Below are 23,909 nucleotides of genomic sequence, written 5' to 3' on the forward strand. Positions count from 1 at the left end.
TTGAAAAATGAAATGTAAAATGTAATAGAAAAGAATGTTATGGCAGTATAAAATTACCTACAGCTCCTGGTATTCCCAGGTGGTCTCCCATCCAAGTACTAACCAGGCCCAACACTGCATAGCTTCCAAGATCAGACGAGATTGGGCATATCCAGCGTGGTTTGGCTGTAGGTGCCCAAAGCCATTAACTTAAGACCTCTATTACTTCTTAACTCAAGTAAATTCATTGATAAGTTGAAAAAATTAAATGTAAAATGTAATAGAAAAGAATGTTATGGCAGTATAAAATTACCTACAGCACCTGGTATTCCCAGGTGGTCTCCCATCCAAGTACTAACCAGGCCCAACACTGCATAGCTTCCAAGATCAGACGAGATTGGGCATGTCCAGTGTGGTTTGACTGTAGGTGCTCAAAAACATTAACTTTAGACCTCTTTTACTTCTTAACTCAAGAAAATTCATTGATAAGTTGAAAAAATGTAATGTAAAATGTAATAGAAAAGAATGTAATGGCTATATAAAATTACCTACAGCACATGGTATTCCCAGGTGGTCTCCCATCCAAGTACTAACCAGGCCCAACACTGCATAGCTTCCAAGTTCAGTCGAGATTGGGCATTTCCAGTGTGGTTTGGCTGTAGGTGCTCAAAAACATTAACTTTAGACCTCTTTTACTTCTTAACTCAAGTAAATTCAATGATTAGTTGAAAAATGAAATGTAAAATGTAATAGAAAAGAATGTTATGGCAGTATAAAATAACCTACAGCACCTGGGATTCCTAGGTGGTCTCCCATCCAAGTACTAACCAGGCCCAACACTGCATAGCTTCCAAGATCAGACGATATTGGGCATGTCCAGTGTGCTTTGGCTGTAGGTGCCCCAAACCAATAATTTTAGACCTCTATTACTTGTTAACTCAAGTAAATTCATTGATAAGTTGAAAAAATTAAATGTAAAATGTAATAGAAAAGAATGTTATGGCAGTATAAAATTACCTACAGCTCCTGGTATTCCCAGGTGGTCTCCCATCCAAGTACTAACCAGGCCCAACACTGCATAGCTTCCAAGATCAGACGAGATTGGGCATGTCCAGTGTGGTTTGGCTGTAGGTGCCCAAAGCCATTAACTTAAGACCTCTATTACTTCTTAACTCAAGTAAATTCATTGATAAGTTGAAAAAATTAAATGTAAAATGTAATAGAAAAGAATGTTATGGCAGTATAAAATTACCTACAGCACCTGGTATTCCCAGGTGGTCTCCCATGCAAGTACTAACCAGGCACAACACTGCATAGCTTCCAAGATCAAAGAAGATTGGGCATGTCCAGTGTGGTTTGGCAGTAGGTGCTCAAAAACATTAACTTTAGACCTCTTTTACTTCTTAACTCAAGTAAATTCATTGATAAGTTGAAAAAATTAAATGTAAAATGAAATAGAAAAGAATGTTTTGGCTGTATAAAATTTCCTACAGCAACTGGTATTCTCAGGTGGTCTCCCATCCAAGTACAAACCAGGCCCAACACAGCAAAGCTTACAAGATCAGACGAGATTGGGCATGTCCAGTGTGGTTTGGCTGTAGGTGCTCAAAGGCATTAAATTTAGACCTCTATTACTTCTTAACTCAAGTAAATTCATTGATAAGTTGAAAAAATTAAATGTAAAATGTAATAGAATAGACTGTTATGGCAGTATAAAATTACCTACAGAACCTGGGATTCCTAGGTGGTCTCCCATCCAAGTACTAACCAGGCCCAACACTGCATAGCTTCCAAGATCAGACGAGATTGGGCATGTCCAGTGTGGTTTGGCTGTAGGTGCTCAAAAACATTAATTTTAGACCTCTTTTACTTCTTAACTCAAGTAAATTCAATGATAAGTTGAAAAATGAAATGTAAAATGTAATAGAAAAGAATGTTTTGGCAGTATAAAATTACCTACAGCTCCTGGTATTCCCAGGTGGTCTCCCATCCAAGTACTAACCAGGCCCAACACTGCATAGCTTCCAAGATCAGACGAGATTGGGCATGTCCAGTGTGGTTTGGCTGTAGTTGCCCAAAACCATTAACTTTAGACCTCTATTACTTCTTAACTCAAGTAAATTCATTGATAAGTTGAAAAAATTAAATGTAAAATGTAATAGAAAAGAATGTTATGGCAGTATAAAATTACCTACAGCACCTGGTATTCCCAGATGGTCTCCCATCCAAGTACTAATAAGGCCCAACACTGCATAGCTTCCAAGTTCAGTCGAGATTGGGCATGTCCAGTGTGGTTTGGCTGTAGGTGCTCAAAAACATTAACTTTAGACCTCTTTTACTTCTTAACTCAAGAAAATTCATTGATAAGTTGAAAAAATGTAATGTAAAATGTAATAGAAAAGAATGTAATGGCTATATAAAATTACCTACAGCACCTGGTATTCCCAGGTGGTCTCCCATCCAAGTACTAACCAGGCCCAACACTGCATAGCTTCCAAGTTCAGACGAGATTGGGCATGTCCTGTGTGGTTTGGCTGTAGGTGCTCAAAAACATTAACTTTAGACCTCTATTACTTCTTAACTCAAGTAAATTCATTGATAAGTTGAAAAAAATAAATGTAAAATGTAATAGAAAAAAATGTTATGGCAGTATAAAATTACCTACAGCACCTGGTATTCCCAGGTGGTCTCCCATCCAAGTACTAACCAGGCCCAACACTGCATAGCTTCCAAGTTCAGTCGAGATTGGGGTTTTCCAGTGTGGTTTGGCTGTAGGTGCTCAAAAACATTAACTTTAGACCTCTTTTACTTCTTAACTCAAGTAAATTCAATGATTAGTTGAAAAATGAAATGTAAAATGTAATAGAAAAGAATGTTATGGCAGTATAAAATTACCTACAGCACCTGGGATTCCTAGGTGGTCTCCCATCCAAGTACTAACCAGGCCCAACACTGCATAGCTTCCAAGATCAGACGATATTGGGCATGTCCAGTGTGCTTTGGCTGTAGGTGCCCCAAACCAATAATTTTAGACCTCTATTACTTCTTAACTCAAGTAAATTCATTGATAAGTTGAAAAAATTAAATGTAAAATGTAATAGAAAAGAATGTTATGGCAGTATAAAATTACCTACAGCTCCTGGTATTCCCAGGTGGTCTCCCATCCAAGTACTAACCAGGCCCAACACTGCATAGCTTCCAAGGTCAGACAAGATTTGGCATGTCCAGTGTGGTTTGGCTGTAGGTGCTCAAACACATTAACTTTAGACCTCTATTACTTCTTAACTCAAGTAAATTCATTGATAAGTTGAAAAAATTAAATGTAAAATGTAATAGAAAAGAATGTTATGGCAGTATAAAATTACCTACAGCACCTGGTATTCCCAGGTGGTCCCCCATCCAAGTACTAACCAGGCCCAACACTGCATAGCTTCCAAGTTCAGATGAGATTGGGCATGTCCAGTGTGGTTTCGCTGTAGGTGCTCAAAAACATTAACTTTAGACCTCTTTTACTTCTTAACTCAAGTAAATTCAATGATTAGTTGAAAAATGAAATGTAAAATGTAATAGAAAAGAATGTTATGGCAGTATTAAATTACCTACAGCACCTGACATTCCCAGGTGGTCTCCCATCCAAGTACTAACCAGGCCCAACACTGCATAGTTTCCAAGATCAGATGATATTGGGCATGTCCAGTGTGGTTTGGCTGTAGGTGCCCAAAACCTTTAACTTTAGACCTCAATTACTTCTTAACTCAAGTAAATTCATTGATAAGTTGAAAAAATTAAATGTAAAATGTAATAGAATAGACTGTTATGGCAGTATAAAATTACCTACAGAACCTGGGATTCCTAGGTGGTCACCCATCCAAGTACTAACCAGGCCCAACACTGCATAGCTTCCAAGATCAGATGAGATTGGGCATGTCCAGTGTGGTTTGGCTGTAGGTGCTCAAAAACATTAATTTTAGACCTCTTTTACTTCTTAACTCAAGTAAATTCAATGATAAGTTGAAAAATGAAATGTAAAATGTAATAGAAAAGAATGTTTTGGCAGTATAAAATTACCTACAGCTCCTGGTATTCCCAGGTGGTCTCCCATCCAAGTACTAACCAGGCCCAACACTGCATAGCTTCCAAGATCAGACGAGATTGGGCATGTCCAGTGTGGTTTGGCTGTAGTTGCCCAAAACCATTAACTTTAGACCTCTATTACTTCTTAACTCAAGTAAATTCATTGATAAGTTGAAAAAATTAAATGTAAAATGTAATAGAAAAGAATGTTATGGCAGTATAAAATTACCTACAGCACCTGGTATTCCCAGATGGTCTCCCATCCAAGTACTAACCAGGCCCAACACTGCATAGCTTCCAAGTTCAGTCAAGATTGGGCATGTCCAGTGTGGTTTGGCTGTAGGTGCTCAAAAATATTAACTTTAGGCCTCTTTTACTTCTTAACTCAAGTAAATTCAATGATTAGTTGAAAAATGAAATGTAAAATGTAATAGAAAAGAATGTTATGGCAGTATAAAATTACCTACAGCTCCTGGTATTCCCAGGTGGTCTCCCATCCAAGTACTAACCAGGCCCAACACTGCATAGCTTCCAAGATCAGACGAGATTGGGCATGTCCAGTGTGGTTTGGCTGTAGGTGCCCAAAGCCATTAACTTAAGACCTCTATTACTTCTTAACTCAAGTAAATTCATTGATAAGTTGAAAAAATTAAATGTAAAATGTAATAGAAAAGAATGTTATGGCAGTATAAAATTACCTACAGCACCTGGTATTCCCAGGTGGTCTCCCATGCAAGTACTAACCAGGCACAACACTGCATAGCTTCCAAGATCAAAGAAGATTGGGCATGTCCAGTGTGGTTTGGCAGTAGGTGCTCAAAAACATTAACTTTAGACCTCTTTTACTTCTTAACTCAAGTAAATTCATTGATAAGTTGAAAAAATTAAATGTAAAATGAAATAGAAAAGAATGTTTTGGCTGTATAAAATTACCTACAGCACCTGGTATTCCCAGGTGGTCCCCCATCCAAGTACTAACCAGGCCCAACACTGCATAGCTTCCAAGTTCAGATGAGATTGGGCATGTCCAGTGTGGTTTCGCTGTAGGTGCTCAAAAACATTAACTTTAGACCTCTTTTACTTCTTAACTCAAGTAAATTCAATGATTAGTTGAAAAATGAAATGTAAAATGTAATAGAAAAGAATGTTATGGCAGTATTAAATTACCTACAGCACCTGACATTCCCAGGTGGTCTCCCATCCAAGTACTAACCAGGCCCAACACTGCATAGTTTCCAAGATCAGATGATATTGGGCATGTCCAGTGTGGTTTGGCTGTAGGTGCCCAAAACCTTTAACTTTAGACCTCAATTACTTCTTAACTCAAGTAAATTCATTGATAAGTTGAAAAAATTAAATGTAAAATGTAATAGAAAAGAATGTTATGGCAGTATAAAATTACCTACAGCACCTTGTATTCCCAGGTGGTCTCCCGTCCAAGTACTAACCAGGCCCAACACTGCATAGCTTCCAAGATCAAACGAGATTGGGAATGTCCAGTGTGGTTTGGCTGTAGGTGCTCAAAAGCATTAGCTTTTGACCTCTATTACTTCTTAACTCAAGTAAATTCATTGATAAGTTGAAAAAATTAAATGTAAAATGTAATAGAATAGACTGTTATGGCAGTATAAAATTACCTACAGAACCTGGGATTCCTAGGTGGTCACCCATCCAAGTACTAACCAGGCCCAACACTGCATAGCTTCCAAGATCAGATGAGATTGGGCATGTCCAGTGTGGTTTGGCTGTAGGTGCTCAAAAACATTAATTTTAGACCTCTTTTACTTCTTAACTCAAGTAAATTCAATGATAAGTTGAAAAATGAAATGTAAAATGTAATAGAAAAGAATGTTTTGGCAGTATAAAATTACCTACAGCTCCTGGTATTCCCAGGTGGTCTCCCATCCAAGTACTAACCAGGCCCAACACTGCATAGCTTCCAAGATCAGACGAGATTGGGCATGTCCAGTGTGGTTTGGCTGTAGTTGCCCAAAACCATTAACTTTAGACCTCTATTACTTCTTAACTCAAGTAAATTCATTGATAAGTTGAAAAAATTAAATGTAAAATGTAATAGAAAAGAATGTTATGGCAGTATAAAATTACCTACAGCACCTGGTATTCCCAGATGGTCTCCCATCCAAGTACTAACCAGGCCCAACACTGCATAGCTTCCAAGTTCAGTCGAGATTGGGCATGTCCAGTGTGGTTTGGCTGTAGGTGCTCAAAAATATTAACTTTAGGCCTCTTTTACTTCTTAACTCAAGTAAATTCAATGATTAGTTGAAAAATGAAATGTAAAATGTAATAGAAAAGAATGTTATGGCAGTATAAAATTACCTACAGCTCCTGGTATTCCCAGGTGGTCTCCCATCCAAGTACTAACCAGGCCCAACACTGCATAGCTTCCAAGATCAGACGAGATTGGGCATGTCCAGTGTGGTTTGGCTGTAGGTGCCCAAAGCCATTAACTTAAGACCTCTATTACTTCTTAACTCAAGTAAATTCATTGATAAGTTGAAAAAATTAAATGTAAAATGTAATAGAAAAGAATGTTATGGCAGTATAAAATTACCTACAGCACCTGGTATTCCCAGGTGGTCTCCCATGCAAGTACTAACCAGGCACAACACTGCATAGCTTCCAAGATCAAAGAAGATTGGGCATGTCCAGTGTGGTTTGGCAGTAGGTGCTCAAAAACATTAACTTTAGACCTCTTTTACTTCTTAACTCAAGTAAATTCATTGATAAGTTGAAAAAATTAAATGTAAAATGAAATAGAAAAGAATGTTTTGGCTGTATAAAATTTCCTACAGCAACTGGTATTCTCAGGTGGTCTCCCATCCAAGTACAAACCAGGCCCAACACAGCAAAGCTTACAAGATCAGACGAGATTGGGCATGTCCAGTGTGGTTTGGCTGTAGGTGCTCAAAAGCATTAAATTTAGACCTCTATTACTTCTTAACTCAAGTAAATTCATTGATAAGTTGAAAAAATTAAATGTAAAATGTAATAGAAAAGAATGTTATGGCAGTATAAAATTACCTACAGCACCTGGTATTCCCAGGTGGTTTCCCATCCAAGTACTAACCAGGCCCAACACTGCATAGCTTCCAAGATCAGACGAGATTGGGCATGTCCAGTGTGGTTTGACTGTAGGTTCTCAAAAACATTAACTTTAGACCTCTTTTACTTCTTAACTCAAGAAAATTCATTGATAAGTTGAAAAAATGTAATGTAAAATGTAATAGAAAAGAATGTAATGGCTATATAAAATTACCTACAGCACCTGGTATTCCCAGGTGATCTCCCATCCAAGTACTAACCAGGCCCAACACTGCATAGCTTCCAAGTTCAGACGAGATTGGGCATGTCCTGTGTGGTTTGGCTGTAGGTGCTCAAAAACATTAACTTTAGACCTCTATTACTTCTTAACTCAAGTAAATTCATTGATAAGTTGAAAAAATTAAATGTAAAATGTAATAGAAAAGAATGTTATGGCAGTATAAAATTACCTACAGCACCTGGTATTCCCAGGTGGTCTCCCATCCAAGTACTAACCAGGCCCAACACTGCATAGCTTCCAAGTTCAGTCGAGATTGGGCATTTCCAGTGTGGTTTGGCTGTAGGTGCTCAAAAACATTAACTATAGACCTCTTTTACTTCTTAACTCAAGTAAATTCAATGATTAGTTGAAAAATGAAATGTAAAATGTAATAGAAAAGAATGTTATGGCAGTATAAAATTACCTACAGCACCTGGGATTCCTAGGTGGTCTCCCATCCAAGTACTAACCAGGCCCAACACTGCATAGCTTCCAAGATCAGATGATATTGGGCATGTCCAGTGTGCTTTGGCTGTAGGTGTCCCAAACCAATAATTTTAGACCTCTATTACTTCTTAACTCAAGTAAATTCATTGATAAGTTGAAAAAATTAAATGTAAAATGTAATAGAAAAGAATGTTATGGCAGTATAAAATTACCTACAGCTCCTGGTATTCCCAGGTGGTCTCCCATCCAAGTACTAACCAGGCCCAACACTGCATAGCTTACAAGTTCAGACGAGATTGGGCATGTCCAGTGTGGTTTGGCTGTAGGTGCTCAAACACATTAACTTTAGACCTCTATTACTTCTTAACTCAAGTAAATTCATTGATAAGTTGAAAAAATTAAATGTAAAATGTAATAGAAAAGAATGTTATGGCAGTATAAAATTACCTACAGCACCTGGTATTCCCAGGTGGTCCACCATCCAAGTACTAACCAGGCCCAACACTGCATAGCTTCCAAGTTCAGACGAGATTGGGCATGTCCAGTGTGGTTTGGCTGTAGGTGCTCAAAAACATTAACTTTAGACCTCTTTTACTTCTTAACTCAAGTAAATTCAATGATAAGTTGAAAAATGAAATGTAAAATGTAATAGAAAAGAAAGTTACGGCAGTATAAAATTACCTACAGCTCCTGGTATTCCCAGTTGGTCTCCCATCCAAGTTCTAACCAGGCCCAACACTGCATAGCTTCCAAGATCAGACGAGATTGGGCATGTCCAGTGTGGTTTGGCTGTAGGTGCCCAAAGCCATTAACTTAAGACCTCTATTACTTCTTAACTCAAGTAAATTCATTGATAAGTTGAAAAAATTAAATGTAAAATGTAATAGAAAAGAATGTTATGGCAGTAAAAAATTACCTACAGCACCTGGTATTCCCAGGTGGTCTCCCATGCAAGTACTAAACAGGACCAACACTGCATAGCTTCCAAGATCAAACAAGATTGGGCATGTCCAGTGTGGTTTGGCAGTAGGTGCTCAAAAACATTAACTTTAGACCTCTTTTACTTCTTAACTCAAGTAAATTCATTGATAAGTTGAAAAAATTAAATGTAAAATGTAATAGAAAAGAATGTTTTGGCTGTATAAAATTTCCTACAGCAACTGGTATTCTCAGGTGGTCTCCCATCCAAGTACAAACCAGGCCCAACACAGCAAAGCTTACAAGATCAGACGAGATTGGGCATGTCCAGTGTGGTTTGGCTGTAGGTGCTCAAAAGCATTAAATTTAGAACTCTATTACTTCTTAACTCAAGTAAATTCATTGATAAGTTGAAAAAATTAAATGTAAAATGTAATAGAAAAGAATGTTATGGCAGTATAAAATTACCTACAGCACCTGGTATTCCCAGGTGGTTTCCCATCCAAGTACTAACCAGGCCCAACACTGCATAGCTTCCAAGATCAGACGAGATTGGGCATGTCCAGTGTGGTTTGACTGTAGGTGCTCAAAAACATTAACTTTAGACCTCTTTTACTTCTTAACTCAAGAAAATTCATTGATAAGTTGAAAAAATGTAATGTAAAATGTAATAGAAAAGAATGTAATGGCTATATAAAATTACCTACAGCACCTGGTATTCCCAGGTGGTCTCCCCTCGAAGTACTAACCAGGCCCAACACTGCATAGCTTCCAAGATCAGACGAGATTGGGCATGTCCAGTGTGGTTTGGCTGTAGCTGCTCAAAAGCATTAACTTTAGACCTCTATTACTTCTTAACTCAAGTAAATTCATTGATAAGTTGAAAAAATTAAATGTAAAATGTAGTAGAAAAGACTGTTATGGCAGTATAAAATTACCTACAGCACCTGGGATTCCTAGGTGGTCTCCAATCCAAGTACTAACCTGGCCCACCACTGCATAGCTTCCAAGATCAGACGAGATTGGGCATGTCCAGTGTGGTTTGGCTGTAGGTGCTCAAAAACATTATCTTTAGACCTCTTTTACTTCTTAACTCAAGTAAATTCAATGATAAGTTGAAAAATGAAATGTAAAATGTAATGGAAAAGAATGTTATGGCAGTATAAAATTACCTACAGCACCTGGTATTCCCAGGTGGTCTCCCATTCAAGTACTAACCAGTCCCAACACTGCATAGCTTCCAATATCAGACGATATTGGGCATGTCCAGTGTGGTTTGGCTGTAGGTGCTCAAAAACATTAATTTTAGACCTCTATTACTTCTTAACTCAAGTAAATTCATTGATATGTTGAAAAAATTAAATGTAAAATGTAATAGAAAAGAATGTTATGGCAGTATAAAATTACCTACAGCACCTGGTATTCCCAGGTGGTCTCCCATCCAAGTACTAACCAGGCCCAACACTGCATAGTTTCCAAGATCAGATGATATTGGGCATGTCCAGTGTGGTTTGGCTGTAGGTGCCCAAAACCTTTAACTTTAGACCTCAATTACATCTTAACTCAAGTAAATTCATTGATAAGTTGAAAAAATTAAATGTATAATGTAATAGAAAAGAATGTTATGGCAGTATAAAATTACCTACAGCACCTGGTATTCCCAGGTGGTCTCCCGTCCAAGTACTAACCAGGCCCAACACTGCATAGCTTCCAAGATCAAACGAGATTGGGAATGTCCAGTGTGGATTGGCTGTAGGTGCTCAAAAGCATTAACTTTTGACCTCTATTACTTCTTAACTCAAGTAAATTCATTGATAAGTTGAAAAAATTAAATGTAAAATGTAATAGAATAGACTGTTATGGCAGTATAAAATAACCTACAGAAGCTGGGATTCCTAGGTGGTCTCCCATCCAAGTACTAACCAGGCCCAACACTGCATAGCTTCCAAGATCAGACGAGATTGGGCATGTCCAGTGTGGTTTGGCTGTAGGTGCTCAAAAACATTAATTTTAGACCTCTTTTACTTCTTAACTCAAGTAAATTCAATGATAAGTTGAAAAATGAAATGTAAAATGTAATAGAAAAGAATGTTTTGGCAGTATAAAATTACCTACAGCTCCTGGTATTCCCAGGTGGTCTCCCTTCCAAGTACTAACCAGGCCCAACACTGCATAACTTCCAAGATCAGACGAGATTGGGCATGTCCAGTGTGGTTTGGCTGTAGTTGCCCAAAACCATTAACTTTAGACCTCTATTACTTCTTAACTCAAGTAAATTCATTGATAAGTTGAAAAAATTAAATGTAAAATGTAATAGAAAAGAATGTTATGGCAGTATAAAATTACCTACAGCACCAGGTATTCCCAGATGGTCTCCCATCCAAGTACTAACCAGGCCCAACACTGCATAGCTTCCAAGTTCAGTCGAGATTGGGCATGTCCAGTGTGGTTTGGCTGCAGGTGCTCAAAAACATTAACTTTAGGCCTCTTTTACTTCATAACTCAAGTAAATTCAATGATTAGTTGAAAAATGAAATGTAAAATGTAATAGAAAAGAATGTTATGGCAGTATAAAATTACCTACAGCTCCTGGTATTCCCAGGTGGTCTCCCATCCAAGTACTAACCAGGCCCAACACTGCATAGCTTCCAAGATCAGACGAGATTGGGCATATCCAGTGTGGTTTGGCTGTAGGTGCCCAAAGCCATTAACTTAAGACCTCTATTACTTCTTAACTCAAGTAAATTCATTGATAAGTTGAAAAAATTAAATGTAAAATGTAATAGAAAAGAATGTTATGGCAGTATAAAATTACATACAGCACCTGGTATTCCCAGGTGGTCTCCCATGCAAGTTCTAACCAGGCCCAACACTGCATAGCTTCCAAGATCAAACAAGATTGGGCATGTCCAGTGTGGTTTGGCAGTAGGTGCTCAAAAACATTAACTTTAGACCTCTTTTACTTCTTAACTCAAGTAAATTCATTGATAAGTTGAAAAAATTAAATGTAAAATGTAATAGAAAAGAATGTTATGGCAGTATAAAATTACCTACAGCACCTTGTATTCCCAGGTGGTCTCCCGTCCAAGAACTAACCAGGCCCAACACTGCATAGCTTCCAAGATCAAACGAGATTGGGAATGTCCAGTGTGGTTTGGCTGTAGGTGCTCAAAAGCATTAACTTTTGACCTCTATTACTTCTTAACTCAAGTAAATTCATTGATAAGTTGAAAAAATTAAATGTAAAATGTAATAGAATAGACTGTTATGGCAGTATAAAATTACCTACAGAACCTGGGATTCCTAGGTGGTCACCCATCCAAGTACTAACCAGGCCCAACACTGCATAGCTTCCAAGATCAGACGAGATTGGGCATGTCCAGTGTGGTTTGGCTGTAGGTGCTCAAAAACATTAATTTTAGACCTCTTTTACTTCTTAACTCAAGTAAATTCAATGATAAGTTGAAAAATGAAATGTAAAATGTAATAGAAAAGAATGTTTTGGCAGTATAAAATTACCTACAGCTCCTGGTATTCCCAGGTGGTCTCCCATCCAAGTACTAACCAGGCCCAACACTGCATAGCTTCCAAGATCAGACGAGATTGGGCATGTCCAGTGTGGTTTGGCTGTAGTTGCCCAAAACCATTAACTTTAGACCTCTATTACTTCTTAACTCAAGTAAATTCATTGATAAGTTGAAAAAATTAAATGTAAAATGTAATAGAAAAGAATGTTATGGCAGTATAAAATTACCTACAGCACCTGGTATTCCCAGATGGTCTCCCATCCAAGTACTAACCAGGCCCAACACTGCATAGCTTCCAAGTTCAGTCGAGATTGGGCATGTCCAGTGTGGTTTGGCTGTAGGTGCTCAAAAATATTAACTTTAGGCCTCTTTTACTTCTTAACTCAAGTAAATTCAATGATTAGTTGAAAAATGAAATGTAAAATGTAATAGAAAAGAATGTTATGGCAGTATAAAATTACCTACAGCTCCTGGTATTCCCAGGTGGTCTCCCATCCAAGTACTAACCAGGCCCAACACTGCATAGCTTCCAAGATCAGACGAGATTGGGCATGTCCAGTGTGGTTTGGCTGTAGGTGCCCAATGCCATTAACTTAAGACCTCTATTACTTCTTAACTCAAGTAAATTCATTGATAAGTTGAAAAAATTAAATGTAAAATGTAATAGAAAAGAATGTTATGGCAGTATAAAATTACCTACAGCACCTGGTATTCCCAGGTGGTCTCCCATGCAAGTACTAACCAGGCCCAACACTGCATAGCTTCCAAGATCAAAGAAGATTGGGCATGTCCAGTGTGGTTTGGCAGTAGGTGCTCAAAAACATTAACTTTAGACCTCTTTTACTTCTTAACTCAAGTAAATTCATTGATAAGTTGAAAAAATTAAATGTAAAATGTAATAGAAAAGAATGTTTTGTCTGTATAAAATTTCCTACAGCAACTGGTATTCTCAGGTGGTCTCCCATCCAAGTACAAACCAGGCCCAACACAGCAAAGCTTACAAGATCAGACGAGATTGGGCATGTCCAGTGTGGTTTGGCTGTAGGTGCTCAAAAGCATTAAATTTAGACCTCTATTACTTCTTAACTCAAGTAAATTCATTGATAAGTTGAAAAAATTAAATGTAAAATGTAATAGAATAGAATGTTATGGCAGTATAAAATTACCTACAGCACCTGGTATTCCCAGGTGGTTTCCCATCCAAGTACTAACCAGGCCCAACACTGCATAGCTTCCAAGATCAGACGAGATTGGGCATGTCCAGTGTGGTTTGACTGTAGGTTCTCAAAAACATTAACTTTAGACCTCTTTTACTTCTTAACTCAAGAAAATTCATTGATAAGTTGAAAAAATGTAATGTAAAATGTAATAGAAAAGAATGTAATGGCTATATAAAATTACCTACAGCACCTGGTATTCCCAGGTGATCTCCCATCCAAGTACTAACCAGGCCCAACACTGCATAGCTTCCAAGTTCAGACGAGATTGGGCATGTCCTGTGTGGTTTGGCTGTAGGTGCTCAAAAACATTAACTTTAGACCTCTATTACTTCTTAACTCAAGTAAATTCATTGATAAGTTGAAAAAATTAAATGTAAAATGTAATAGAAAAGAATGTTATGGCAGTATAAAATTACCTACAGCACCTGGTATTCCCAGGTGGTCTCCCATCCAAGTACTAACCAGGCCCAACACTGCATAGCTTCCAAGTTCAGTCGAGATTGGGCATTTCCAGTGTGGTTTGGCTGTAGGTGCTCAAAAACATTAACTATAGACCTCTTTTACTTCTTAACTCAAGTAAATTCAATGATTAGTTGAAAAATGAAATGTAAAATGTAATAGAAAAGAATGTTATGGCAGTATAAAATTACCTACAGCACCTGGGATTCCTAGGTGGTCTCCCATCCAAGAACTAACCAGGCCCAACACTGCATAGCTTCCAAGATCAGACGATATTGGGCATGTCCAGTGTGCTTTGGCTGTAGGTGTCCCAAACCAATAATGTTAGACCTCTATTACTTCTTAACTCAAGTAAATTCATTGATAAGTTGAAAAAATTAAATGTAAAATGTAATAGAAAAGAATGTTATGGCAGTATAAAATTACCTACAGCTCCTGGTATTCCCAGGTGGTCTCCCATCCAAGTACTAACCAGGCCCAACACTGCATAGCTTCCAAGTTCAGACGAGATTGGGCATGTCCAGTGTGGTTTGGCTGTAGGTGCTCAAACACATTAACTTTAGACCTCTATTACTTCTTAACTCAAGTAAATTCATTGATACGTTGAAAAAATTAAATGTAAAATGTAATAGAAAAGAATGTTATGGCAGTATAAAATTACCTACAGCACCTGGTATTCCCAGGTGGTCCACCATCCAAGTACTAACCAGGCCCAACACTGCATAGCTTCCAAGTTCAGACGAGATTGGGCATGTCCAGTGTGGTTTGGCTGTAGGTGCTCAAAAACATTAACTTTAGACCTCTTTTACTTCTTAACTCAAGTAAATTCAATGATAAGTTGAAAAATGAAATGTAAAATGTAATAGAAAAGAATGTTATGGCAGTATTAAATTACCTACAGCACCTGGCATTCCCAGGTGGTCTCTCATCCAAGTACTAACCAGGCCCAACACTGCATAGCTTCCAAGATCAGATGATATTGGGCATGTCCAGTGTGGTTTGGCTGTAGGTGCCCAAAACCTTTAACTTTAGACCTCAATTACTTCTTAACTCAAGTAAATTCATTGATAAGTTGAAAAAATTAAATGTAAAATGTAATAGAAAAGAATGTTATGGCAGTATAAAATTACCTACAGCACCTGTTATTCCCAGGTGGTCTCCCGTCCAAGTACTAACCAGGCCCAACACTGCATAGCTTCCAAGATCAAACGAGATTGGGAATGTCCAGTGTGGTTTGGCTGTAGGTGCTCAAAAGCATTAACTTTTGACCTCTATTACTTCTTAACTCAAGTAAATTCATTGATAAGTTGAAAAAATGTAATTTAAAATGTAATAGAAAAGAATGTTATGGCTATATAAAATTACCTACAGCACCTGGTATTCCCAGGTGGTCTCCCGTCCAAGTACTAACCAGGCCCAACACTGCATAGCTTCCAAGATCAGACGAGATTGGGCATGTCCAGTGTGGTTCGGCTGTAGGTGCTCAAAAGCATTAACTTTAGACCTCTATTACTTCTTAACTCAAGTAAATTCATTGATAAGTTGAAAAAATTAAATGTAAAATGTAGTAGAATAGACTGTTATGGCAGTATAAAATTACCTACAGCACCTGGGATTCCTAGGTGGTCTCCCACCCAAGTACTAACCAGGCCCAACACTGCATAGCTTCCAAGATCAGACGAGATTGGGCATGTCCAGTGTGGTTTGGCTGTAGCTGCTCAAAAGCATTAACTTTAGACCTCTATTACTTCTTAACTCAAGTAAATTCATTGATAAGTTGAAAAAATTAAATGTAAAATGTAGTAGAAAAGACTGTTATGGCAGTATAAAATTACCTACAGCACCTGGGATTCCTAGGTGGTCTCCAATCCAAGTACTAACCTGGCCCACCACTGCATAGCTTCCAAGATCAGACGAGATTGGGCATGTCCAGTGTGGTTTGGCTGTAGGTGCTCAAAAACATTATCTTTAGACCTCTTTTACTTCTTAACTCAAGTAAATTCAATGATAAGTTGAAAAATGAAATGTAAAATGTAATGGAAAAGAATGTTATGGCAGTATAAAATTACCTACAGCACCTGGTATTCCCAGGTGGTCTCCCATGCAAGTACTAACCAGGCACAACACTGCATAGCTTCCAAGATCAAAGAAGATTGGGCATGTCCAGTGTGGTTTGGCAGTAGGTGCTCAAAAACATTAACTTTAGACCTCTTTTACTTCTTAACTCAAGTAAATTCATTGATAAGTTGAAAAAATTAAATGTAAAATGAAATAGAAAAGAATGTTTTGGCTGTATAAAATTTCCTACAGCAACTGGTATTCTCAGGTGGTCTCCCATCCAAGTACAAACCAGGCCCAACACAGCAAAGCTTACAAGATCAGACGAGATTGGGCATGTCCAGTGTGGTTTGGCTGTAGGTGCTCAAAAGCATTAAATTTAGACCTCTATTACTTCTTAACTCAAGTAAATTCATTGATAAGTTGAAAAAATTAAATGTAAAATGTAATAGAAAAGAATGTTATGGCAGTATAAAATTACCTACAGCACCTGGTATTCCCAGGTGGTCTCCCGTCCAAGTACTAACCAGGCCCAACACTGCATAGCTTCCAAGATCAAACGAGATTGGGAATGTCCAGTGTGGTTTGGCTGTAGGTGCTCAAAAGCATTAACTTTTGACCTCTATTACTTCTTAACTCAAGTAAATTCATTGATAAGTTGAAAAAATTAAATGTAAAATGTAATAGAATAGACTGTTATGGCAGTATAAAATTACCTACAGAACCTGGGATTCCTAGGTGGTCTCCCATCCAAGTACTAACCAGGCCCAACACTGCATAGCTTCCAAGATCAGACGAGATTGGGCATGTCCAGTGTGGTTTGGCTGTAGGTGCTCAAAAACATTAATTTTAGACCTCTTTTACTTCTTAACTCAAGTAAATTCAATGATAAGTTGAAAAATGAAATGTAAAATGTAATAGAAAAGAATGTTTTGGCAGTATAAAATTACCTACAGCTCCTGGTATTCCCAGGTGGTCTCCCATCCAAGTACTAACCAGGCCCAACACTGCATAGCTTCCAAGATCAGACGAGATTGGGCATGTCCAGTGTGGTTTGGCTGTAGTTGCCCAAAACCATTAACTTTAGACCTCTATTACTTCTTAACTCAAGTAAATTCATTGATAAGTTGAAAAAATTAAATGTAAAATGTAATAGAAAAGAATGTTATGGCAGTATAAAATTACCTACAGCACCTGGAATTCCCAGATGGTCTCCCATCCAAGTACTAACCAGGCCCAACACTGCATAGCTTCCAAGTTCAGTCGAGATTGGGCATGTCCAGTGTGGTTTGGCTGTAGGTGCTCAAAAACATTAACTTTAGACCTCTTTTACTTCTTAACTCAAGTAAATTCAATGATTAGTTGAAAAATGAAATGTAAAATGTAATAGAAAAGAATGTTATGGCAGTATAAAATTACCTACAGCTCCTGGTATTCCCAGGTGGTCTCCCATCCAAGTACTAACCAGGCCCAACACTGCATAGCTTCCAAGATCAGACGAGATTGGGCATATCCAGCGTGGTTTGGCTGTAGGTGCCCAAAGCCATTAACTTAAGACCTCTATTACTTCTTAACTCAAGTAAATTCATTGATAAGTTGAAAAAATTAAATGTAAAATGTAATAGAAAAGAATGTTATGGCAGTATAAAATTACCTACAGCACCTGGTATTCCCAGGTGGTCTCCCATCCAAGTACTAACCAGGCCCAACACTGCATAGCTTCCAAGATCAGACGAGATTGGGCATGTCCAGTGTGGTTTGACTGTAGGTGCTCAAAAACATTAACTTTAGACCTCTTTTACTTCTTAACTCAAGAAAATTCATTGATAAGTTGAAAAAATGTAATGTAAAATGTAATAGAAAAGAATGTAATGGCTATATAAAATTACCTACAGCACCTGGTATTCCCAGGTGGTCTCCCATCCAAGTACTAACCAGGCCCAACACTGCATAGCTTCCAAGTTCAGACGAGATTGGGCATGTCCTGTGTGGTTTGGCTGTAGGTGCTCAAAAACATTAACTTTAGACCTCTATTACTTCTTAACTCAAGTAAATTCATTGATAAGTTGAAAAAATTAAATGTAAAATGTAATAGAAAAAAATGTTATGGCAGTATAAAATTACCTACAGCACCTGGTATTCCCAGGTGGTCTCCCATCCAAGTACTAACCAGGCCCAACACTGCATAGCTTCCAAGTTCAGTCGAGATTGGGGTTTTCCAGTGTGGTTTGGCTGTAGGTGCTCAAAAACATTAACTTTAGACCTCTTTTACTTCTTAACTCAAGTAAATTCAATGATTAGTTGAAAAATGAAATGTAAAATGTAATAGAAAAGAATTTTATGGCAGTATAAAATTACCTACAGCACCTGGGATTCCTAGGTGGTCTCCCATCCAAGTACTAACCAGGCCCAACACTGCATAGCTTCCAAGATCAGACGATATTGGGCATGTCCAGTGTGCTTTGGCTGTAGGTGCCCCAAACCAATAATTTTAGACCTCTATTACTTCTTAACTCAAGTAAATTCATTGATAAGTTGAAAAAATTAAATGTAAAATGTAATAGAAAAGAATGTTATGGCAGTATAAAATTACCTACAGCTCCTGGTATTCCCAGGTGGTCTCCCATCCAAGTACTAACCAGGCCCAACACTGCATAGCTTCCAAGGTCAGACAAGATTTGGCATGTCCAGTGTGGTTTGGCTGTAGGTGCTCAAACACATTAACTTTAGACCTCTATTACTTCTTAACTCAAGTAAATTCATTGATAAGTTGAAAAAATTAAATGTAAAATGTAATAGAAAAGAATGTTATGGCAGTATAAAATTACCTACAGCACCTGGTATTCCCAGGTGGTCCCCCATCCAAGTACTAACCAGGCCCAACACTGCATAGCTTCCAAGTTCAGATGAGATTGGGCATGTCCAGTGTGGTTTCGCTGTAGGTGCTCAAAAACATTAACTTTAGACCTCTTTTACTTCTTAACTCAAGTAAATTCAATGATTAGTTGAAAAATGAAATGTAAAATGTAATAGAAAAGAATGTTATGGCAGTATTAAATTACCTACAGCACCTGACATTCCCAGGTGGTCTCCCATCCAAGTACTAACCAGGCCCAACACTGCATAGTTTCCAAGATCAGATGATATTGGGCATGTCCAGTGTGGTTTGGCTGTAGGTGCCCAAAACCTTTAACTTTAGACCTCAATTACTTCTTAACTCAAGTAAATTCATTGATAAGTTGAAAAAATTAAATGTAAAATGTAATAGAAAAGAATATTATGGCAGTATAAAATTACCTACAGCACCTTGTATTCCCAGGTGGTCTCCCGTCCAAGTACTAACCAGGCCCAACACTGCATAGCTTCCAAGATCGAACGAGATTGGGAATGTCCAGTGTGGTTTGGCTGTAGGTGCTCAAAAGCATTAACTTTTGACCTCTATTACTTCTTAACTCAAGTAAATTCATTGATAAGTTGAAAAAATTAAATGTAAAATGTAATAGAATAGACTGTTATGGCAGTATAAAATTACCTACAGAACCTGGGATTCCTAGGTGGTCACCCATCCAAGTACTAACCAGGCCCAACACTGCATAGCTTCCAAGATCAGATGAGATTGGGCATGTCCAGTGTGGTTTGGCTGTAGGTGCTCAAAAACATTAATTTTAGACCTCTTTTACTTCTTAACTCAAGTAAATTCAATGATAAGTTGAAAAATGAAATGTAAAATGTAATAGAAAAGAATGTTTTGGCAGTATAAAATTACCTACAGCTCCTGGTATTCCCAGGTGGTCTCCCATCCAAGTACTAACCAGGCCCAACACTGCATAGCTTCCAAGATCAGACGAGATTGGGCATGTCCAGTGTGGTTTGGCTGTAGTTGCCCAAAACCATTAACTTTAGACCTCTATTACTTCTTAACTCAAGTAAATTCATTGATAAGTTGAAAAAATTAAATGTAAAATGTAATAGAAAAGAATGTTATGGCAGTATAAAATTACCTACAGCACCTGGTATTCCCAGATGGTCTCCCATCCAAGTACTAACCAGGCCCAACACTGCATAGCTTCCAAGTTCAGTCAAGATTGGGCATGTCCAGTGTGGTTTGGCTGTAGGTGCTCAAAAATATTAACTTTAGGCCTCTTTTACTTCTTAACTCAAGTAAATTCAATGATTAGTTGAAAAATGAAATGTAAAATGTAATAGAAAAGAATGTTATGGCAGTATAAAATTACCTACAGCTCCTGGTATTCCCAGGTGGTCTCCCATCCAAGTACTAACCAGGCCCAACACTGCATAGCTTCCAAGATCAGACGAGATTGGGCATGTCCAGTGTGGTTTGGCTGTAGGTGCCCAAAGCCATTAACTTAAGACCTCTATTACTTCTTAACTCAAGTAAATTCATTGATAAGTTGAAAAAATTAAATGTAAAATGTAATAGAAAAGAATGTTATGGCAGTATAAAATTACCTACAGCACCTGGTATTCCCAGGTGGTCTCCCATGCAAGTACTAACCAGGCACAACACTGCATAGCTTCCAAGATCAAAGAAGATTGGGCATGTCCAGTGTGGTTTGGCAGTAGGTGCTCAAAAACATTAACTTTAGACCTCTTTTACTTCTTAACTCAAGTAAATTCATTGATAAGTTGAAAAAATTAAATGTAAAATGAAATAGAAAAGAATGTTTTGGCTGTATAAAATTACCTACAGCACCTGGTATTCCCAGGTGGTCCCCCATCCAAGTACTAACCAGGCCCAACACTGCATAGCTTCCAAGTTCAGATGAGATTGGGCATGTCCAGTGTGGTTTCGCTGTAGGTGCTCAAAAACATTAACTTTAGACCTCTTTTACTTCTTAACTCAAGTAAATTCAATGATTAGTTGAAAAATGAAATGTAAAATGTAATAGAAAAGAATGTTATGGCAGTATTAAATTACCTACAGCACCTGACATTCCCAGGTGGTCTCCCATCCAAGTACTAACCAGGCCCAACACTGCATAGTTTCCAAGATCAGATGATATTGGGCATGTCCAGTGTGGTTTGGCTGTAGGTGCCCAAAACCTTTAACTTTAGACCTCAATTACTTCTTAACTCAAGTAAATTCATTGATAAGTTGAAAAAATTAAATGTAAAATGTAATAGAAAAGAATGTTATGGCAGTATAAAATTACCTACAGCACCTTGTATTCCCAGGTGGTCTCCCGTCCAAGTACTAACCAGGCCCAACACTGCATAGCTTCCAAGATCAAACGAGATTGGGAATGTCCAGTGTGGTTTGGCTGTAGGTGCTCAAAAGCATTAGCTTTTGACCTCTATTACTTCTTAACTCAAGTAAATTCATTGATAAGTTGAAAAAATTAAATGTAAAATGTAATAGAATAGACTGTTATGGCAGTATAAAATTACCTACAGAACCTGGGATTCCTAGGTGGTCACCCATCCAAGTACTAACCAGGCCCAACACTGCATAGCTTCCAAGATCAGATGAGATTGGGCATGTCCAGTGTGGTTTGGCTGTAGGTGCTCAAAAACATTAATTTTAGACCTCTTTTACTTCTTAACTCAAGTAAATTCAATGATAAGTTGAAAAATGAAATGTAAAATGTAATAGAAAAGAATGTTTTGGCAGTATAAAATTACCTACAGCTCCTGGTATTCCCAGGTGGTCTCCCATCCAAGTACTAACCAGGCCCAACACTGCATAGCTTCCAAGATCAGACGAGATTGGGCATGTCCAGTGTGGTTTGGCTGTAGTTGCCCAAAACCATTAACTTTAGACCTCTATTACTTCTTAACTCAAGTAAATTCATTGATAAGTTGAAAAAATTAAATGTAAAATGTAATAGAAAAGAATGTTATGGCAGTATAAAATTACCTACAGCACCTGGTATTCCCAGATGGTCTCCCATCCAAGTACTAACCAGGCCCAACACTGCATAGCTTCCAAGTTCAGTCGAGATTGGGCATGTCCAGTGTGGTTTGGCTGTAGGTGCTCAAAAATATTAACTTTAGGCCTCTTTTACTTCTTAACTCAAGTAAATTCAATGATTAGTTGAAAAATGAAATGTAAAATGTAATAGAAAAGAATGTCATGGCAGTATAAAATTACCTACAGCTCCTGGTATTCCCAGGTGGTCTCCCATCCAAGTACTAACCAGGCCCAACACTGCATAGCTTCCAAGATCAGACGAGATTGGGCATGTCCAGTGTGGTTTGGCTGTAGGTGCCCAAAGCCATTAACTTAAGACCTCTATTACTTCTTAACTCAAGTAAATTCATTGATAAGTTGAAAAAATTAAATGTAAAATGTAATAGAAAAGAATGTTATGGCAGTATAAAATTACCTACAGCACCTGGTATTCCCAGGTGGTCTCCCATGCAAGTACTAACCAGGCACAACACTGCATAGCTTCCAAGATCAAAGAAGATTGGGCATGTCCAGTGTGGTTTGGCAGTAGGTGCTCAAAAACATTAACTTTAGACCTCTTTTACTTCTTAACTCAAGTAAATTCATTGATAAGTTGAAAAAATTAAATGTAAAATGAAATAGAAAAGAATGTTTTGGCTGTATAAAATTTCCTACAGCAACTGGTATTCTCAGGTGGTCTCCCATCCAAGTACAAACCAGGCCCAACACAGCAAAGCTTACAAGATCAGACGAGATTGGGCATGTCCAGTGTGGTTTGGCTGTAGGTGCTCAAAAGCATTAAATTTAGACCTCTATTACTTCTTAACTCAAGTAAATTCATTGATAAGTTGAAAAAATTAAATGTAAAATGTAATAGAAAAGAATGTTATGGCAGTATAAAATTACCTACAGCACCTGGTATTCCCAGGTGGTTTCCCATCCAAGTACTAACCAGGCCCAACACTGCATAGCTTCCAAGATCAGACGAGATTGGGCATGTCCAGTGTGGTTTGACTGTAGGTTCTCAAAAACATTAACTTTAGACCTCTTTTACTTCTTAACTCAAGAAAATTCATTGATAAGTTGAAAAAATGTAATGTAAAATGTAATAGAAAAGAATGTAATGGCTATATAAAATTACCTACAGCACCTGGTATTCCCAGGTGATCTCCCATCCAAGTACTAACCAGGCCCAACACTGCATAGCTTCCAAGTTCAGACGAGATTGGGCATGTCCTGTGTGGTTTGGCTGTAGGTGCTCAAAAACATTAACTTTAGACCTCTATTACTTCTTAACTCAAGTAAATTCATTGATAAGTTGAAAAAATTAAATGTAAAATGTAATAGAAAAGAATGTTATGGCAGTATAAAATTACCTACAGCACCTGGTATTCCCAGGTGGTCTCCCATCCAAGTACTAACCAGGCCCAACACTGCATAGCTTCCAAGTTCAGTCGAGATTGGGCATTTCCAGTGTGGTTTGGCTGTAGGTGCTCAAAAACATTAACTATAGACCTCTTTTACTTCTTAACTCAAGTAAATTCAATGATTAGTTGAAAAATGAAATGTAAAATGTAATAGAAAAGAATGTTATGGCAGTATAAAATTACCTACAGCACCTGGGATTCCTAGGTGGTCTCCCATCCAAGTACTAACCAGGCCCAACACTGCATAGCTTCCAAGATCAGATGATATTGGGCATGTCCAGTGTGCTTTGGCTGTAGGTGTCCCAAACCAATAATTTTAGACCTCTATTACTTCTTAACTCAAGTAAATTCATTGATAAGTTGAAAAAATTAAATGTAAAATGTAATAGAAAAGAATGTTATGGCAGTATAAAATTACCTACAGCTCCTGGTATTCCCAGGTGGTCTCCCATCCAAGTACTAACCAGGCCCAACACTGCATAGCTTACAAGTTCAGACGAGATTGGGCATGTCCAGTGTGGTTTGGCTGTAGGTGCTCAAACACATTAACTTTAGACCTCTATT

At 37.8% G+C, this 23,909-nt stretch overlaps 10 non-coding genes and 92 pseudogenes across 10 annotated transcripts; all 102 read right to left on the reverse strand.

Annotated features, from left to right (window-relative positions):
* Positions 1–54: 54 nt before the first annotated feature.
* LOC148468828 (5S ribosomal RNA) lies at positions 55–173 on the reverse strand (annotated as a pseudogene).
* Positions 174–289: 116 nt separating this feature from the next.
* Positions 290–408, reverse strand: LOC148468829 (5S ribosomal RNA). Its single transcript, XR_015873807.1, has one exon. It is a non-coding gene; the product is annotated as a 5S ribosomal RNA (ribosomal RNA).
* A 116-nt stretch (positions 409–524) lies between these two features.
* On the reverse strand, positions 525–643 carry LOC148468830 (5S ribosomal RNA; annotated as a pseudogene).
* A 115-nt stretch (positions 644–758) lies between these two features.
* LOC148468831 (5S ribosomal RNA) lies at positions 759–877 on the reverse strand (annotated as a pseudogene).
* Positions 878–993: 116 nt separating this feature from the next.
* On the reverse strand, positions 994–1,112 carry LOC148468832 (5S ribosomal RNA; annotated as a pseudogene).
* Positions 1,113–1,228: 116 nt separating this feature from the next.
* On the reverse strand, positions 1,229–1,347 carry LOC148468833 (5S ribosomal RNA; annotated as a pseudogene).
* Positions 1,348–1,463: 116 nt separating this feature from the next.
* Positions 1,464–1,582, reverse strand: LOC148468834 (5S ribosomal RNA; annotated as a pseudogene).
* A 116-nt stretch (positions 1,583–1,698) lies between these two features.
* On the reverse strand, positions 1,699–1,817 carry LOC148468835 (5S ribosomal RNA; annotated as a pseudogene).
* A 115-nt stretch (positions 1,818–1,932) lies between these two features.
* LOC148468836 (5S ribosomal RNA) lies at positions 1,933–2,051 on the reverse strand (annotated as a pseudogene).
* Positions 2,052–2,167: 116 nt separating this feature from the next.
* On the reverse strand, positions 2,168–2,286 carry LOC148468837 (5S ribosomal RNA; annotated as a pseudogene).
* A 116-nt stretch (positions 2,287–2,402) lies between these two features.
* Positions 2,403–2,521, reverse strand: LOC148468838 (5S ribosomal RNA; annotated as a pseudogene).
* A 116-nt stretch (positions 2,522–2,637) lies between these two features.
* On the reverse strand, positions 2,638–2,756 carry LOC148468839 (5S ribosomal RNA; annotated as a pseudogene).
* Positions 2,757–2,871: 115 nt separating this feature from the next.
* Positions 2,872–2,990, reverse strand: LOC148468840 (5S ribosomal RNA; annotated as a pseudogene).
* A 116-nt stretch (positions 2,991–3,106) lies between these two features.
* LOC148468841 (5S ribosomal RNA) lies at positions 3,107–3,225 on the reverse strand (annotated as a pseudogene).
* A 116-nt stretch (positions 3,226–3,341) lies between these two features.
* LOC148468842 (5S ribosomal RNA) lies at positions 3,342–3,460 on the reverse strand. The gene has a single exon (XR_015873562.1). It is a non-coding gene; the product is annotated as a 5S ribosomal RNA (ribosomal RNA).
* Positions 3,461–3,575: 115 nt separating this feature from the next.
* On the reverse strand, positions 3,576–3,694 carry LOC148468843 (5S ribosomal RNA; annotated as a pseudogene).
* Positions 3,695–3,810: 116 nt separating this feature from the next.
* On the reverse strand, positions 3,811–3,929 carry LOC148468844 (5S ribosomal RNA; annotated as a pseudogene).
* A 115-nt stretch (positions 3,930–4,044) lies between these two features.
* LOC148468845 (5S ribosomal RNA) lies at positions 4,045–4,163 on the reverse strand (annotated as a pseudogene).
* Positions 4,164–4,279: 116 nt separating this feature from the next.
* On the reverse strand, positions 4,280–4,398 carry LOC148468846 (5S ribosomal RNA; annotated as a pseudogene).
* Positions 4,399–4,513: 115 nt separating this feature from the next.
* On the reverse strand, positions 4,514–4,632 carry LOC148468847 (5S ribosomal RNA; annotated as a pseudogene).
* Positions 4,633–4,748: 116 nt separating this feature from the next.
* LOC148468848 (5S ribosomal RNA) lies at positions 4,749–4,867 on the reverse strand (annotated as a pseudogene).
* Positions 4,868–4,983: 116 nt separating this feature from the next.
* Positions 4,984–5,102, reverse strand: LOC148468849 (5S ribosomal RNA). The gene has a single exon (XR_015873563.1). It is a non-coding gene; the product is annotated as a 5S ribosomal RNA (ribosomal RNA).
* A 115-nt stretch (positions 5,103–5,217) lies between these two features.
* LOC148468850 (5S ribosomal RNA) lies at positions 5,218–5,336 on the reverse strand (annotated as a pseudogene).
* Positions 5,337–5,452: 116 nt separating this feature from the next.
* On the reverse strand, positions 5,453–5,571 carry LOC148468851 (5S ribosomal RNA; annotated as a pseudogene).
* A 116-nt stretch (positions 5,572–5,687) lies between these two features.
* Positions 5,688–5,806, reverse strand: LOC148468852 (5S ribosomal RNA; annotated as a pseudogene).
* Positions 5,807–5,921: 115 nt separating this feature from the next.
* LOC148468853 (5S ribosomal RNA) lies at positions 5,922–6,040 on the reverse strand (annotated as a pseudogene).
* Positions 6,041–6,156: 116 nt separating this feature from the next.
* Positions 6,157–6,275, reverse strand: LOC148468854 (5S ribosomal RNA; annotated as a pseudogene).
* Positions 6,276–6,390: 115 nt separating this feature from the next.
* On the reverse strand, positions 6,391–6,509 carry LOC148468855 (5S ribosomal RNA; annotated as a pseudogene).
* A 116-nt stretch (positions 6,510–6,625) lies between these two features.
* Positions 6,626–6,744, reverse strand: LOC148468856 (5S ribosomal RNA; annotated as a pseudogene).
* Positions 6,745–6,860: 116 nt separating this feature from the next.
* LOC148468857 (5S ribosomal RNA) lies at positions 6,861–6,979 on the reverse strand (annotated as a pseudogene).
* A 116-nt stretch (positions 6,980–7,095) lies between these two features.
* Positions 7,096–7,214, reverse strand: LOC148468858 (5S ribosomal RNA; annotated as a pseudogene).
* Positions 7,215–7,330: 116 nt separating this feature from the next.
* On the reverse strand, positions 7,331–7,449 carry LOC148468859 (5S ribosomal RNA; annotated as a pseudogene).
* A 116-nt stretch (positions 7,450–7,565) lies between these two features.
* On the reverse strand, positions 7,566–7,684 carry LOC148468860 (5S ribosomal RNA). Its single transcript, XR_015874133.1, has one exon. It is a non-coding gene; the product is annotated as a 5S ribosomal RNA (ribosomal RNA).
* A 115-nt stretch (positions 7,685–7,799) lies between these two features.
* On the reverse strand, positions 7,800–7,918 carry LOC148468861 (5S ribosomal RNA; annotated as a pseudogene).
* A 116-nt stretch (positions 7,919–8,034) lies between these two features.
* On the reverse strand, positions 8,035–8,153 carry LOC148468862 (5S ribosomal RNA; annotated as a pseudogene).
* A 116-nt stretch (positions 8,154–8,269) lies between these two features.
* LOC148468863 (5S ribosomal RNA) lies at positions 8,270–8,388 on the reverse strand (annotated as a pseudogene).
* A 115-nt stretch (positions 8,389–8,503) lies between these two features.
* On the reverse strand, positions 8,504–8,622 carry LOC148468864 (5S ribosomal RNA; annotated as a pseudogene).
* Positions 8,623–8,738: 116 nt separating this feature from the next.
* Positions 8,739–8,857, reverse strand: LOC148468865 (5S ribosomal RNA; annotated as a pseudogene).
* Positions 8,858–8,973: 116 nt separating this feature from the next.
* On the reverse strand, positions 8,974–9,092 carry LOC148468866 (5S ribosomal RNA; annotated as a pseudogene).
* Positions 9,093–9,208: 116 nt separating this feature from the next.
* On the reverse strand, positions 9,209–9,327 carry LOC148468867 (5S ribosomal RNA; annotated as a pseudogene).
* A 116-nt stretch (positions 9,328–9,443) lies between these two features.
* Positions 9,444–9,562, reverse strand: LOC148468868 (5S ribosomal RNA; annotated as a pseudogene).
* Positions 9,563–9,678: 116 nt separating this feature from the next.
* On the reverse strand, positions 9,679–9,797 carry LOC148468869 (5S ribosomal RNA; annotated as a pseudogene).
* Positions 9,798–9,912: 115 nt separating this feature from the next.
* LOC148468870 (5S ribosomal RNA) lies at positions 9,913–10,031 on the reverse strand (annotated as a pseudogene).
* Positions 10,032–10,147: 116 nt separating this feature from the next.
* LOC148468871 (5S ribosomal RNA) lies at positions 10,148–10,266 on the reverse strand (annotated as a pseudogene).
* Positions 10,267–10,382: 116 nt separating this feature from the next.
* On the reverse strand, positions 10,383–10,501 carry LOC148468872 (5S ribosomal RNA; annotated as a pseudogene).
* A 116-nt stretch (positions 10,502–10,617) lies between these two features.
* LOC148468873 (5S ribosomal RNA) lies at positions 10,618–10,736 on the reverse strand (annotated as a pseudogene).
* A 115-nt stretch (positions 10,737–10,851) lies between these two features.
* LOC148468874 (5S ribosomal RNA) lies at positions 10,852–10,970 on the reverse strand (annotated as a pseudogene).
* Positions 10,971–11,086: 116 nt separating this feature from the next.
* Positions 11,087–11,205, reverse strand: LOC148468875 (5S ribosomal RNA; annotated as a pseudogene).
* A 115-nt stretch (positions 11,206–11,320) lies between these two features.
* LOC148468876 (5S ribosomal RNA) lies at positions 11,321–11,439 on the reverse strand (annotated as a pseudogene).
* A 116-nt stretch (positions 11,440–11,555) lies between these two features.
* Positions 11,556–11,674, reverse strand: LOC148468877 (5S ribosomal RNA; annotated as a pseudogene).
* A 116-nt stretch (positions 11,675–11,790) lies between these two features.
* LOC148468878 (5S ribosomal RNA) lies at positions 11,791–11,909 on the reverse strand (annotated as a pseudogene).
* A 116-nt stretch (positions 11,910–12,025) lies between these two features.
* LOC148468879 (5S ribosomal RNA) lies at positions 12,026–12,144 on the reverse strand (annotated as a pseudogene).
* Positions 12,145–12,259: 115 nt separating this feature from the next.
* On the reverse strand, positions 12,260–12,378 carry LOC148468880 (5S ribosomal RNA; annotated as a pseudogene).
* Positions 12,379–12,494: 116 nt separating this feature from the next.
* LOC148468881 (5S ribosomal RNA) lies at positions 12,495–12,613 on the reverse strand (annotated as a pseudogene).
* Positions 12,614–12,728: 115 nt separating this feature from the next.
* Positions 12,729–12,847, reverse strand: LOC148468882 (5S ribosomal RNA; annotated as a pseudogene).
* Positions 12,848–12,963: 116 nt separating this feature from the next.
* On the reverse strand, positions 12,964–13,082 carry LOC148468883 (5S ribosomal RNA; annotated as a pseudogene).
* A 116-nt stretch (positions 13,083–13,198) lies between these two features.
* On the reverse strand, positions 13,199–13,317 carry LOC148468884 (5S ribosomal RNA; annotated as a pseudogene).
* A 116-nt stretch (positions 13,318–13,433) lies between these two features.
* LOC148468885 (5S ribosomal RNA) lies at positions 13,434–13,552 on the reverse strand (annotated as a pseudogene).
* Positions 13,553–13,668: 116 nt separating this feature from the next.
* Positions 13,669–13,787, reverse strand: LOC148468886 (5S ribosomal RNA; annotated as a pseudogene).
* A 116-nt stretch (positions 13,788–13,903) lies between these two features.
* Positions 13,904–14,022, reverse strand: LOC148468887 (5S ribosomal RNA). Its single transcript, XR_015874134.1, has one exon. It is a non-coding gene; the product is annotated as a 5S ribosomal RNA (ribosomal RNA).
* A 115-nt stretch (positions 14,023–14,137) lies between these two features.
* On the reverse strand, positions 14,138–14,256 carry LOC148468888 (5S ribosomal RNA; annotated as a pseudogene).
* Positions 14,257–14,372: 116 nt separating this feature from the next.
* LOC148468889 (5S ribosomal RNA) lies at positions 14,373–14,491 on the reverse strand. Its single transcript, XR_015874107.1, has one exon. It is a non-coding gene; the product is annotated as a 5S ribosomal RNA (ribosomal RNA).
* Positions 14,492–14,607: 116 nt separating this feature from the next.
* On the reverse strand, positions 14,608–14,726 carry LOC148468890 (5S ribosomal RNA; annotated as a pseudogene).
* Positions 14,727–14,841: 115 nt separating this feature from the next.
* Positions 14,842–14,960, reverse strand: LOC148468891 (5S ribosomal RNA; annotated as a pseudogene).
* Positions 14,961–15,076: 116 nt separating this feature from the next.
* Positions 15,077–15,195, reverse strand: LOC148468892 (5S ribosomal RNA; annotated as a pseudogene).
* A 116-nt stretch (positions 15,196–15,311) lies between these two features.
* On the reverse strand, positions 15,312–15,430 carry LOC148468893 (5S ribosomal RNA; annotated as a pseudogene).
* A 116-nt stretch (positions 15,431–15,546) lies between these two features.
* LOC148468894 (5S ribosomal RNA) lies at positions 15,547–15,665 on the reverse strand (annotated as a pseudogene).
* A 116-nt stretch (positions 15,666–15,781) lies between these two features.
* On the reverse strand, positions 15,782–15,900 carry LOC148468895 (5S ribosomal RNA; annotated as a pseudogene).
* Positions 15,901–16,015: 115 nt separating this feature from the next.
* Positions 16,016–16,134, reverse strand: LOC148468896 (5S ribosomal RNA; annotated as a pseudogene).
* A 116-nt stretch (positions 16,135–16,250) lies between these two features.
* LOC148468897 (5S ribosomal RNA) lies at positions 16,251–16,369 on the reverse strand (annotated as a pseudogene).
* A 116-nt stretch (positions 16,370–16,485) lies between these two features.
* LOC148468898 (5S ribosomal RNA) lies at positions 16,486–16,604 on the reverse strand (annotated as a pseudogene).
* Positions 16,605–16,720: 116 nt separating this feature from the next.
* On the reverse strand, positions 16,721–16,839 carry LOC148468899 (5S ribosomal RNA; annotated as a pseudogene).
* A 115-nt stretch (positions 16,840–16,954) lies between these two features.
* LOC148468900 (5S ribosomal RNA) lies at positions 16,955–17,073 on the reverse strand (annotated as a pseudogene).
* A 116-nt stretch (positions 17,074–17,189) lies between these two features.
* Positions 17,190–17,308, reverse strand: LOC148468901 (5S ribosomal RNA; annotated as a pseudogene).
* A 115-nt stretch (positions 17,309–17,423) lies between these two features.
* LOC148468902 (5S ribosomal RNA) lies at positions 17,424–17,542 on the reverse strand (annotated as a pseudogene).
* A 116-nt stretch (positions 17,543–17,658) lies between these two features.
* LOC148468903 (5S ribosomal RNA) lies at positions 17,659–17,777 on the reverse strand. The gene has a single exon (XR_015873808.1). It is a non-coding gene; the product is annotated as a 5S ribosomal RNA (ribosomal RNA).
* Positions 17,778–17,893: 116 nt separating this feature from the next.
* On the reverse strand, positions 17,894–18,012 carry LOC148468904 (5S ribosomal RNA; annotated as a pseudogene).
* Positions 18,013–18,128: 116 nt separating this feature from the next.
* LOC148468905 (5S ribosomal RNA) lies at positions 18,129–18,247 on the reverse strand (annotated as a pseudogene).
* A 115-nt stretch (positions 18,248–18,362) lies between these two features.
* LOC148468906 (5S ribosomal RNA) lies at positions 18,363–18,481 on the reverse strand (annotated as a pseudogene).
* Positions 18,482–18,597: 116 nt separating this feature from the next.
* LOC148468907 (5S ribosomal RNA) lies at positions 18,598–18,716 on the reverse strand (annotated as a pseudogene).
* Positions 18,717–18,832: 116 nt separating this feature from the next.
* On the reverse strand, positions 18,833–18,951 carry LOC148468908 (5S ribosomal RNA). Its single transcript, XR_015873565.1, has one exon. It is a non-coding gene; the product is annotated as a 5S ribosomal RNA (ribosomal RNA).
* A 115-nt stretch (positions 18,952–19,066) lies between these two features.
* LOC148468909 (5S ribosomal RNA) lies at positions 19,067–19,185 on the reverse strand (annotated as a pseudogene).
* A 116-nt stretch (positions 19,186–19,301) lies between these two features.
* LOC148468910 (5S ribosomal RNA) lies at positions 19,302–19,420 on the reverse strand (annotated as a pseudogene).
* A 116-nt stretch (positions 19,421–19,536) lies between these two features.
* On the reverse strand, positions 19,537–19,655 carry LOC148468911 (5S ribosomal RNA; annotated as a pseudogene).
* A 115-nt stretch (positions 19,656–19,770) lies between these two features.
* Positions 19,771–19,889, reverse strand: LOC148468912 (5S ribosomal RNA; annotated as a pseudogene).
* A 116-nt stretch (positions 19,890–20,005) lies between these two features.
* LOC148468913 (5S ribosomal RNA) lies at positions 20,006–20,124 on the reverse strand (annotated as a pseudogene).
* Positions 20,125–20,239: 115 nt separating this feature from the next.
* On the reverse strand, positions 20,240–20,358 carry LOC148468914 (5S ribosomal RNA; annotated as a pseudogene).
* A 116-nt stretch (positions 20,359–20,474) lies between these two features.
* LOC148468915 (5S ribosomal RNA) lies at positions 20,475–20,593 on the reverse strand (annotated as a pseudogene).
* Positions 20,594–20,709: 116 nt separating this feature from the next.
* Positions 20,710–20,828, reverse strand: LOC148468916 (5S ribosomal RNA). The gene has a single exon (XR_015873566.1). It is a non-coding gene; the product is annotated as a 5S ribosomal RNA (ribosomal RNA).
* A 115-nt stretch (positions 20,829–20,943) lies between these two features.
* LOC148468917 (5S ribosomal RNA) lies at positions 20,944–21,062 on the reverse strand (annotated as a pseudogene).
* A 116-nt stretch (positions 21,063–21,178) lies between these two features.
* On the reverse strand, positions 21,179–21,297 carry LOC148468918 (5S ribosomal RNA; annotated as a pseudogene).
* Positions 21,298–21,413: 116 nt separating this feature from the next.
* LOC148468919 (5S ribosomal RNA) lies at positions 21,414–21,532 on the reverse strand (annotated as a pseudogene).
* A 115-nt stretch (positions 21,533–21,647) lies between these two features.
* Positions 21,648–21,766, reverse strand: LOC148468920 (5S ribosomal RNA; annotated as a pseudogene).
* Positions 21,767–21,882: 116 nt separating this feature from the next.
* LOC148468921 (5S ribosomal RNA) lies at positions 21,883–22,001 on the reverse strand (annotated as a pseudogene).
* A 115-nt stretch (positions 22,002–22,116) lies between these two features.
* Positions 22,117–22,235, reverse strand: LOC148468922 (5S ribosomal RNA; annotated as a pseudogene).
* Positions 22,236–22,351: 116 nt separating this feature from the next.
* LOC148468923 (5S ribosomal RNA) lies at positions 22,352–22,470 on the reverse strand (annotated as a pseudogene).
* A 116-nt stretch (positions 22,471–22,586) lies between these two features.
* Positions 22,587–22,705, reverse strand: LOC148468924 (5S ribosomal RNA; annotated as a pseudogene).
* Positions 22,706–22,821: 116 nt separating this feature from the next.
* LOC148468925 (5S ribosomal RNA) lies at positions 22,822–22,940 on the reverse strand (annotated as a pseudogene).
* Positions 22,941–23,056: 116 nt separating this feature from the next.
* LOC148468926 (5S ribosomal RNA) lies at positions 23,057–23,175 on the reverse strand (annotated as a pseudogene).
* A 116-nt stretch (positions 23,176–23,291) lies between these two features.
* LOC148468927 (5S ribosomal RNA) lies at positions 23,292–23,410 on the reverse strand. The gene has a single exon (XR_015874135.1). It is a non-coding gene; the product is annotated as a 5S ribosomal RNA (ribosomal RNA).
* Positions 23,411–23,525: 115 nt separating this feature from the next.
* Positions 23,526–23,644, reverse strand: LOC148468928 (5S ribosomal RNA; annotated as a pseudogene).
* A 116-nt stretch (positions 23,645–23,760) lies between these two features.
* LOC148468929 (5S ribosomal RNA) lies at positions 23,761–23,879 on the reverse strand (annotated as a pseudogene).
* Positions 23,880–23,909: the final 30 nt, after the last annotated feature.

The sequence above is a fragment of the Taudactylus pleione genome, unplaced genomic scaffold (assembly GCF_031769625.1).
Source record: "Taudactylus pleione unplaced genomic scaffold, aTauple2 ptg000967l, whole genome shotgun sequence".
NCBI classification, from domain to species: Eukaryota; Metazoa; Chordata; class Amphibia; order Anura; family Myobatrachidae; genus Taudactylus; species Taudactylus pleione.